The 11,255-nt window shown below is 41.1% G+C and overlaps 1 long non-coding RNA gene across 1 annotated transcript in view; it reads left to right on the top strand.

The window, feature by feature from the left end:
• Positions 1–11,255, top strand: part of LOC120025358 — a 28,550-nt gene that overhangs the window by 3,428 nt on the left and 13,867 nt on the right. The gene's annotated exons all lie outside the window — the stretch shown is intronic.

The raw sequence follows: 11,255 nt of genomic DNA, 5'->3' as shown, positions 1-11,255 counted from the left end.
TGTGTGGAAAAGATAAACGAAGCTATCAGTCGGGCTGATTTTGAGAAATGAAGATAATAATGTTACTATAGGTGATGTCTTGGATGCCATTATTTTTCACTGAATATTTAAAGAGCTGCTGCAGGCTAGATGGATCTAGTCCTCTCTTGTTTCAGCTATCTTTTAGGACGAGTCCTATTTACTTATTAATGGCCGAGGAAGGGACAGGGGAAAAATATTGGTGATAGCTACTTTTGTTTGGTGGACACTGATATGTCAATACAGAATATCAATAAGTAATACATATTTTAAAAATTTTATAAAATTGAAATATTGTTTTCTATATTGTCGTATTGGAAGTGCCATTTACAGTATAGTCTATATAATAAAGTTTTATGTTCACAATCCCTCAATATCTCAAAAGGTAGAAATAAGACAACAAGGAATAAAATAACCCAACAAAAATAAAGCCTATTCATACAGAGATGATAAGGAAACAGGAATACAAATACATATCCATATGTCATACAGGGTTATAATAGGCCTACTTGATACCCATGGGAGAGAAACTTTGCTGAAAATTATATCGGCGGTTAAACTAAGAGGGACAAGAAAATAGGTCTGCAATATTGTAATGTCCCGGGCGGAAAAATCAATGGCCAGTTAATTGATGTGAGTGTTGGTGTGAGATTGTAAACAGGGTGATTTGCAGCCCAGTCGAGCGAGAGACATTTTAAATGAGATTCACCCCAGACGGCCGGACTATACTGTGTTAACAATCACGGGATGAATGACACAAACAGCAAGAATTTTGGGGGACTCAATTTAAATAAGTGGAGGAATGAAAGCGAGGGATGGGGGTAGGGGTTAAATAAAAGCAGTCCGAAACTCACTCCCACATTGAGAGCACTGGAAACAAATGTATACATCTCTCGCTTATAATGAAAATATGACACAGTTATTAACAATGATATCATATTCATAAAGCGGGTACTACTAGAGTAAGACATAGCCTATACATTAAGATTGAGTCAATAAAAAATAAAAGTTAGTTGTTTCACTCAAGAAAAAAGTATTTATTCTTTTGAGTTTGGGAGAATATTTTTGCAATGCATGTAAAGTGACTGACGCTGTATTTTGCGCACACATACTCAGTGCGCGCTCACTCTCTCTGTCATGCGCAATCGATACGCAGCATATAAGAGTGGGGGATGCGTTGGACCATCATTCACTATTATCACTGACATCCGATAATTGATCATTGCTCAGAAAACGCAGAGCGTTTGACCGCATAATTGAATAGCATAAGCAAAATGGGCATTTCCACCGCACCCCGAGACCTGTGTTGTTGGTGGATCCCATAGATCAGTCTCTTGCGAATACCCCCCCCCCCCCCCCCCCCCCCCCCCGCGCGCTCTCTGTAATAGAGGGCTTTTGTGTAACACCGCATTCAACATGTAGTATTCACACACAGTGCTGTCGGTTTCTAAACACGATGCCCAAAGAATTAGAACTAGTTGGATCACACTTTGAACTAGGTCAGATGCATTAGTGGGCTGGAGGCTAAAACAGAATAATAGAAGCTCTAAACAGCTCGAAATTATTTAATTAATGTAAAGAAACTAGACAAGTTGTTTCACGGATACATTTATGAGGGTTTTCAATCTGTAAAAAACGTATAACGGTCTGTCGTCTTCCCGGTATAGGCTACCGCCCATTACACTCCTCAAGGCATTTACTTACCCAGTAGGCCTACATTGTATCGGCCTAATTTACATGCGAACAGTTGAAGAACACGGGACTATTTTAAGATCCGGTATTTATCCAGATTCACTTGTGCGCCTCATGAGGATAAAGAGGCTTTCAATAGCAGATAAACGAGCAAATAACACATCATCAACTGACATGGGACAAGACAATACCCAGCTGAAAGTAGGAATTTTGCTTTACTAGAATGTTTACATTTCAGTTGAGTTTCTGTGCTTTACATGACATGCACGCCATGGTAGGCCTACTTCTAAACACGATATAATCAATTAGTCAGTATTTTAATTTCAAACGCAAGCATTTCACAATAATCATGATCAAGATAAATACTGGACAAGCAGAGGATGGCCTCATTCATGACACTGCCGTCCTTAATGCGGATTAAAGTCTTGATTAAAGGGATTTCATGCAGAGACCAGCCTGCTACACAAAGTCATAGTCATTTATTTTCCATGTGCTAACTTGCTAGAATAAAAAGTAGGCCTATGTCACTTCTAAAGGTTTAGAGTATTATACAACTATAACTAAGCTATTCGATACAAAAAACCCAAGATAACATAACTGTGGATATTGCATATTATATTGTTTCCTTAGTTGTTAAAATAATTTCAATACATATTTTGACAAAATAATATTATGACAACATTTATTCATAAGTAAGTTTACACCCTGTCAATCATCTTGATTTTGTGATGTATCAAGTTTCCATCAGCAATAACAGCAAGAGAACTGACAACCCACTTAAAAATAAAAATACAATCATATTTTCTGTCAAACTCTCCCGTGTTTAAAACTCTATATAAGACAACACAATGTGCCATTTGGCAGGGATCCCTTTGAAAAATGGTCTGCATTAAAATTCAGTACCTGCCTCATGCAGCAGAGAATGATGTCCATTAATTAAGAGATCAGGCCTCTTCTATTGTCCTCTAGCAACCCTGCTACACTTGTGCCACAGATTGTGTCTCCCCATTGTTGCCCTCCACAACTTCCTGGAGCATTACTCCATATCAATAGGAACTTGTTTGTATTTACATGATCTTAGTTGGAGTTACAGCCTCTCCTTTCAGGTCTGGCTTGTTTGAGAAAAAACAAGCAAACATTCACAAGTGTCACAGTGGTGCCAGAGGTCATCACTCTCCAGCACTCTGTTTCTCCATTTTGTGTGTGTGTGTGTTGTCAGGTTAGCTGTTGTCCAGGTACTAGTGCTGAGAGCTGTGGGTAGATTAATAAGTATCTGACCTAAAGGCTTACTACCAATCAGAAGGAGTGAGGTGTGAGAGCAGAGAGCCAACAGTTGATCTCGTATTTAAGCCATGAGACACTTAGCTAGAGTATACATACAGGCTTCAGGATGTTAGCGGGGGAGTGAGAGCTCCTTTCAGCACCAAAAAACAGGACACTGTGTGTTGGCGTTTGTAAAATTGTTCATACATGCTCAAATCCCAGGTCAGGTTTAATAACACATATGTATAAGGCTATTTGAATGGAATTATTTGCCTCTTTTGATTGAAGTAAGATTTAGAGTATTGTTGCACACACAGGGTGTTGTGTGTTCTTTTGCAGGAAGTGGTATTTGTGTGCTCAACACTTGATAAGCGGGTTTTTCTCTATTTAACAATCTTATGTGATAAATACATTTAGGATATTAGATATTTGATTTTAAAAGTATTTGTGTAAAATCCATACACTGGACCTCAATGTCTGTTTCTCATTAGTTCAATCAAACCCCCAAGAGACCCAGAGCGTTTTCTCAATAGATAAACAGTCATTCCCAGAGATGCAATCATCAAATACTCTCCATAGTTATGATACAAATTCACTTGATTGTATTTGATGAAACCCACTCGCTTGAGTTGGAATAATGATAAACACCTTGGCACTCTGAATACCACCAAGATTCTAATTCTGGAATCCTTCATATTCTTTTAAAACAGATTCTGCTTTCATATGACTTTGACAAATTATATTTGGAAACAGAGATGCTTAGTTTGTTAAACGTTTCACTGGAGTCAGAATTACACTGACACACATCCCTTCAGACATGGGAGTTAGAGGAGGACAAAACACTTTAAACATCTTGAAGAAGTTACAGACATCACCAAAAAAGCTGAGTGTTTATGTATTTTTAAGACCCTGGAAGAAAAAAAATCAAAATTACACTTGAAATGATCCCTACAACACCACATACACTCGCAAACATTAAACATTACGTTTCTTCGGATGAACCAACCAAACAGACAGTGTAACTTATTCCCCCACAAAAGGCCATGCATGCAGGTAACAAAATGGAGGGAGAGCGAGCGAGTCAGTGAACACCACGAAAACCATACGTCGTCGCAATAAATAACCCTGAAAAGTTCAAACATATCAAGTGGTTTATTTGTAACAGTCCTGGTCACAAGATGTTTATCAGCCACTGTCAGACAGCCATGCTGGTTGGCCAGCGCTTTAACTCTGTCTCAGACAGACCCTTATTGCTATTGATAGTTAGCATCAGTGTCCCGGCTGAGAAATGGAGTTGCTGCGGGCAAACAGGGGCTATTGATCTCACGCTTGTCCCTGACTTGCCTGGAGCCAAAGGAGAGGGATGGGAGGGGAGGTCGGGTGTACCACTACACAATCCCAGCCCCCCCTCCTGCCTGGCACTCCTGGGGAAGTAGGGCTGGTGTAGTGGTACACCCGGGGACTACTGTATATATGTGACAGATAGCTGCCTTCAGTACATTTACTCTAAACACCTTGAGGAGTTATGAGGTTTGATGGTCCTATGAGGTATGAGGCTTTAACATTACTGTAAGTACATCACAAAAAAATAGCAACAAAGAGAACTGCAAATCTCCCGTCACATAATTTTGCCCTGTCTTCAATTGTGTTTTTATTCTAGTTCAAACGGTGTCATCTTATAGCTGCACTGTAATTTGTTGGCTATTGTAATAACGTTTAACAGTATTAATGTATTACAGTATTTCAGGTTCAGAGTGTTCTTTCTCGTGGTTGGCATAATGATCCCAATTTACTTGGGTGGACAACAGTTGCCATGCTATCTCCATGCTGGGCCAAAGTGGCGTGAGATATATCAGATGAGTATTTCAAGATGTTCTCTACATCATTCATGTTTCCCCCTCTGCCCCTATAAAGAAAATAATGCCTGATTTTGAACGCCTTTCCATTTTTAATTGTTCTTTAAAACAAGCACAAACACACATTATACTGAACTGAGGTTATGGTGGTTGAAATGTGTCACTGTCTGGAAAAGTAAAGTGAGGAGTAGTAGAGGTCCTTCTTTGTAAATCCGTCTGTTATTTTATTTCATAGGGACCACACCGTAAAGCACTGAGTGTAGACTACACTAAGGAAATGTCTGCAGAGCAATAACAACTAGCAGACAAGGTTGGGGTCAATTCCATTTCAATTCAGTCAATTCAGCAAGTAAACAAAATTACAATTGAAATGGAACTGACCCCAACCCTGCTGGCAGATCATCTTTGACAAATGCATTCAGGAAATGTGTTATGATTAGAATTGAGCATTTCATTCCTCATCATGTCTACAGTATTACTGTATTTGGCACTGTGACAGAAGGAGACGATGCCCAGGGGTTAATGTGTCATACTCATTTAGCCCACTAGCTGAAGCACAGTCGGATGTGGGACTTCAGAGAGCTCCCTCTCTTTCCCAATGACTACCACACTCACTACCTAGAGGGATGTGTGAGTTTATTCAGTGACGCTACAGCAGTGCCATCTCTCTCTCACCCACTCTCTCTCTCTCCATCTCTCTTCCTCACTCTTTCACTCTCTTCCAGTATCTCTCTCCCCCAACTTTTTCTGCCTCTCTCGTTCTCTCTCTCTCTCCTCAGCCCTACTCAGGCAGTGTGTCAGACAGAGCAGAGCTGCAGTCTGCAGACTCTCTCTCTCATTGAACAGACCTACTCTGCCCTCTAATCTGAGTCACCTCCCAGCTTTTTGGCCTGGCTGTCTTGTCTGTCTGTGTTGCTTTCGATTCTCCTCAGTGTCTGGCAAAGAGCATAGCGTGAATCTCCTTACCTTTTCATGACCAGGGTGATTCACCCTCCCCTTTTATGATGTCATAGCTAGCTATGTTAATTCTGTCTCGCTCTAATGTCTGAAACCAAAATCCTTCTCTTACGACAACAACGACATACGCACATGCACAGAAGTACACTCACACAGGTCTCTTTTCAAAGAAGTTCGCTTTTTTTATGACTTCCTCTCCCATTCAGTGTCCCTCCCCTCTCTCCCAGAGTGCCCTGGGTTCTGCTGGGATAGAGCCTGGGCTATTATCCCACTAAAATTCAAAACCCAGCTTTGTTTTGTCCAGATAGCTCTGCTTTTCTCTGCTCTACTCTCTCGTTAATATTCACAGAAAGAGCCCTGGCTTTCACAAGACGGCTGCTCTCACAGTTTAGTTTCCCCCCAGCCAGCCCAGTAACAGCCCTGTGAGTGTAAACATGCTGGAGGGAGGGACATCTCCTGACAAACATCTCCCAGGACGTGCCAGCCTGGCACCCCCTCGGATCCCCCTGGCCCCGTCATTCACAGCCTCCAGCCTGGCACTGGAGCTAAACGGGAACGTGAGAGTACCTACTAGACATCACTGCCAGAGGGTAGTGGGCACACACACACACACACACACACACACACACACACACACACACACACACACACACACACACACACACACACACACACACCTCCTGACTAGAGACACTCTCAAGTCTGCTTTCTGCAGCGGAAAATTGGGGGTGGATGCAGCCTACATTGAGATGAATTATGAAATAAGTATTACATTTAAGCTAACTATCATAAGCAAATTCAAATTCATATTTCATAGAATCATCTAAGAATTATAAATAATGAATAGTACCATTTCAAATGATCATTTAACTAAGCATAGCTAACATGGAAAACAACATAACACTACTATTGTATTTAATTCAATTTTATAATGTAGCCTTTATTCAACCAGGTGGCTCAGCTGAGAACCGACTGACTATCAAGGTTCTATCTTAACCTTGCAGCCTTACACTCCTCCAACCCCACCACGGTAAAAAACACACACCATGTATTAAGTACAGGCCCTATATTTAAGAGCCACGCGCATCACTCCACTCCAAACATTGATAACGCAGCCGACCATGTGGCAGTCAGACCCCTGGTGATGTTAACAGCACACTGCTATTATCGCAGGTGTGATGGCTAGCTCCACACTGTCTCCCTCACCAGCCACCATCCAGCCCACAGTCACATTTACATCTTAATTACCTGCACAATCAATGGGGCTGCACTTTGGCTTCATTTGTGACATTCATGAAACCTCATTTAAGGTGTAAGAATAGCCTCCATAAGTATCGGTGGCAAAAGAAAAGTACCATTCTTCAACATTGTGTAAAAGGTAGTAAAGAGACAAAGCAGTGCATTCTTATAGGTGTAGATAACACATGGCACTGAACAACAGTCATAGTGAGGTTAGGTATTTATGATGATAGCTGGGAGCAGCAGCCTCCTCCCCAAAATTACAAAGCAAATTGTTGGAACATGTGCAATGTATGACAGAAAACAGATGGCTCATTGGGGGTGATGTGGGTGATTTAAATGGCAAGTGACTGAACAACAAACTCACATTAAGACTGTATTGATCAGTTCACTGTTTCATTTGTGACCGATAAGACAATAGGTAGGGGCTGAATCCAATACAGGCAGGGCCAGGGAACATACTGGACTGAAAGTGTATCAAACCCTCTTTACTGAGGTATGGAGGAGAGAATAGCCCGGGACTAGATAACAGGAGAAGTAGCAGAGGACCGTTTCTATATGGCAGATGGTCTGAAATAAATACCTTGAAAGCTTATCTAACCTCATCCAAAACCTTCACCTATTTGTAGGATTGGAGGGAAAAGAGATGATGCCAGAATCCATGAAAGTGTATTGAGATCCACCCGTTGAATCTACAGAGGGTTTTATACAGAGCTTTACACTCCTGAGTCTGACATTCAGCCCAGTGCTAATAAAGACCACAGTGCAGACTGAGCCACTGGCACCTAACAGCTCTCCTTCTGCTGTAAACCAAGTGAACATGACTATCCCCTGTGTCATCACTATCCCCCTACAGGGTGATTGATGTGAAATACGCACATTTCATTTTCAGCCGCACAGTGAGACACGCTGCTCTTCTGACAGAGATGAACGGAGGACTGCATGATGAATTATAGCACTTTGATGTATCACGACAGGCCGATCTGAAAAATACAAATGAACAATTAGCAAATGTGGTCTTAATTAGCTGTTTCCAGACATTACAAAGAGCTTGTACAATAATGTACATGAACATGTCTCATCTCTAATCTTTAGGTAGTTACATGAATATTACTGTGACTTAATTAGGGTTAATTGTATAATTTCCTTCCAGTTATCACTGATCATGGACGTCAAGTACAAAAGGAAAAGCTACACGTATCTTAATTAATTCTTAATTAATTCATCACCAAGCGTACCAAATAGAGGCTGCATGACTTGGTGAAAACAAAATCTGGTCTCAATTGGTTGATCTATTCAAAATAGACTGAAACAGAAGGAGATACAGGAAACAGTTTGGGACCAGGGTTTGTTCTGGTCTGGTTGGCTGAGTTCAGGCCTTGTTAGGGTGTATTAGGTTGGAGACTAGGAGCTTGTTACACTTCATACTCCCACACTTCAACACCGGTGTTACTCACACCCTGTCTGTCTCATAATTAAATTTCACCAAATTCAATTGACATCAGGAAAATTAAATTTGTCTAAACCTATTCCCCAAATAATAAGTTGATTAGAGTAGACTCTCTAAAAATATCAATGGTAGGCCTAAACTTATGTAAACAATGCATTTTTCTGTTTAGGACAAGGTACAAATCGACGGAAGAACAATGAATTAGCAAATTAAGGAAGGCATCCTAATGCCTTACATAATGCAGGTACAGAAATAGCGTTTGGATTATACCAACATAACAGACAGGATAATTGGATTGACAGTGAATGGTTTCTAACTTCACATGAAGTAAACCTATGTTTTTATTTGAAAACCTCTCATGGTGAAATGTGTCTACATACATTAATGTGTTTTAGCGTTACCGTGGGAGCATTCTGTTTATTTGTCAAATTGTGTTGAGAAGATTCATTCTTTAATTGAATGATGAAAGGTGTAAACACAAACATAATCTGTGAACATACAGTGGTGAATGAGGTGAGTTTCCCCCTACTACTGTAAAGCTCTTTGTGTACCTCAGTTGGTAGAAAAGCGCTATATAAATCCAATCAATTATTCTGAAATTACATGCATGTATAGTAGTACATACTTAACAAGATCAGAGGATCACCTCAGATTTGTCAATTTGGGAAAAATAAAGAAGGATCAAAAGTTGACACATGTAAATGTCGGGGAAGCACAGTTCTGTATCAAATGAAATCTGTGTGTAAAGAGAAATCAGGCCCTCAGCCAGAGAGCTGGCAGTAAATATCAGCCGTATAAATGATCATGTGAATACATGGGGCTCATAAATCAGACTCCTCCTCTGCAAAGTAATGTAGTTCACAGCTGACATGGGGAAGGCACAAATCATAAATACTGTGTGGCATATTAATATTACATCAAAAGTCAAGAGGATTGTGTTATAACATACTCACGCTGAAGGTATGGTCCCTGGAGCCAGATCCCGGACTTCCAGCTCTCTGGGGAGAGAAAGTGTTAAATGGTTTGGCTACTACAGGGTATTGTATCATGGTTAACACTTGTCAATCATTTCTCACTAGATAATGCTATCAGAAGTGCTATTGTGTGCGGACATACGCTATATATACAAAAGTATGTGGACACCCCTTTAAATTAGTTGATTCGGCTATTTCAGCCCCACCCGTTGCTGACAGTTGTATAATCGAGCACACAGCCATGCAATCTCCATAGACAAACTGGCAGTAAAATGGCCTTACTGAAGAGCTCAGTGACTTTCAAAATGGCATGGTCATAGGATGCCACCTTTCCAAGAAGCCAGTTCGTCAAATGTCTGCCCTGCTTGAGCTGCTGTAAGTGCTGATATGGAGAAGTGGAAACGTCTAGTAGTAACAATGGCTCAGCCGCGAAGTGGTAGGAGATTGACAAAAGGTTGACAAAAAATATGGAGCGAAAGTGAGAGAAAGAGGGAGAGAAAGGGAAATAAAGAGAAAGAGCAAAAGACAGTCGGGGTAGAGAGAAAGAGCAAAAGACAGTCAGGGTAGAGGAAAAGAGCAAAAGACAGTCAGGGTAGAGGAAAAGAGCAAAAGACAGTCGGGGTAGAGAGAAAGAGCAAAAGACAGTCAGGGTAGAGGAAAAGAGCAAAAGACAGTCAGGGTAAAGGAAAAGAGCAAAAGACAGTCAGGGTAGAGGAAAAGAGCAAAAGACAGTCAGGGTAGAGGAAAAGAGCAAAAGACAGTCGGGGTAGAGAGAAAGAGCAAAAGACAGTCAGGGTAGAGGAAAAGAGCAAAAGACAGTCAGGGTAGAGGAAAAGAGCAAAAGACAGTCAGGGTAGAGGAAAAGAGCAAAAGACAGTCGGGGTAGAGAGAAAGAGCAAAAGACAGTCAGGGTAGAGGAAAAGAGCAAAAGACAGTCAGGGTAGAGAGAAAGAGCAAAAGACAGTCGGGGTAGAGAGAAAGAGCAAAAGACAGTCAGGGTAGAGGAAAAGAGCAAAAGACAGTCGGGGTAGAGAGAAAGAGCAAAAGACAGTCAGGGTAGAGGAAAAGAGCAAAAGACAGTCGGGGTAGAGGAAAAGAGCAAAAGACAGTCGGGGTAGAGAGAAAGAGCAAAAGACAGTCAGGGTAGAGGAAAAGAGCAAAAGACAGTCGGGGTAGAGAGAAAGAGCAAAAGACAGTCGGGGGAGAGAGAAAGAGCAAAAGACAGTCGGGGGAGAGAGAAAGAGCAAAAAACAGTCAGGGGAGAAAGAGAGAAAGAGCGATACAGAGAAAGACCAGAAAATGTGTTAGGAAACCAGAGACTGTGAATGTGGGGGCTAATGGTAGTGGGGGGTGGTGGAGACGGAGGGGGGTAACTGAGGTTGCAAGGCAATTTCTCTTTGTTATCAAGTGAAATGACTCTGCAAATATGACAATAAATCATGTCGGAAATCAATCTGAGAGGAGGCGACTGCGAGCCACTGATAATGCATCAATCAATATTTAATGTTTGGGCCTTAATTAATCCACAGACGCCAAGCATTCTTTAAGTGACAAAGAGGAGAGAGGAAAAACGAGCAGAGAGTGCTTTAGCATAGAACAGCTCTTATATCAAACAGGGGACATTGAACTGAGAGGCCTCATCAGTCGATTCCCTTTTTTGTGGTTTATTAGTCTTCCCCACGTAATTTACAGAACCAAGATGAGCATAAGACACGTTGTGTGGCATGGGATCTATCAAAATCATGCATTGTGAGACTGGTGATGAAAAAGATACTGAACTGAATGTGCTAATATACAATAATTAAA

The sequence above is a fragment of the Salvelinus namaycush genome, chromosome 30, assembly GCF_016432855.1.
Source record: "Salvelinus namaycush isolate Seneca chromosome 30, SaNama_1.0, whole genome shotgun sequence".
NCBI classification, from domain to species: Eukaryota; Metazoa; Chordata; class Actinopteri; order Salmoniformes; family Salmonidae; genus Salvelinus; species Salvelinus namaycush.
This window is presented reverse-complemented; position numbering and strand designations above follow the sequence as displayed.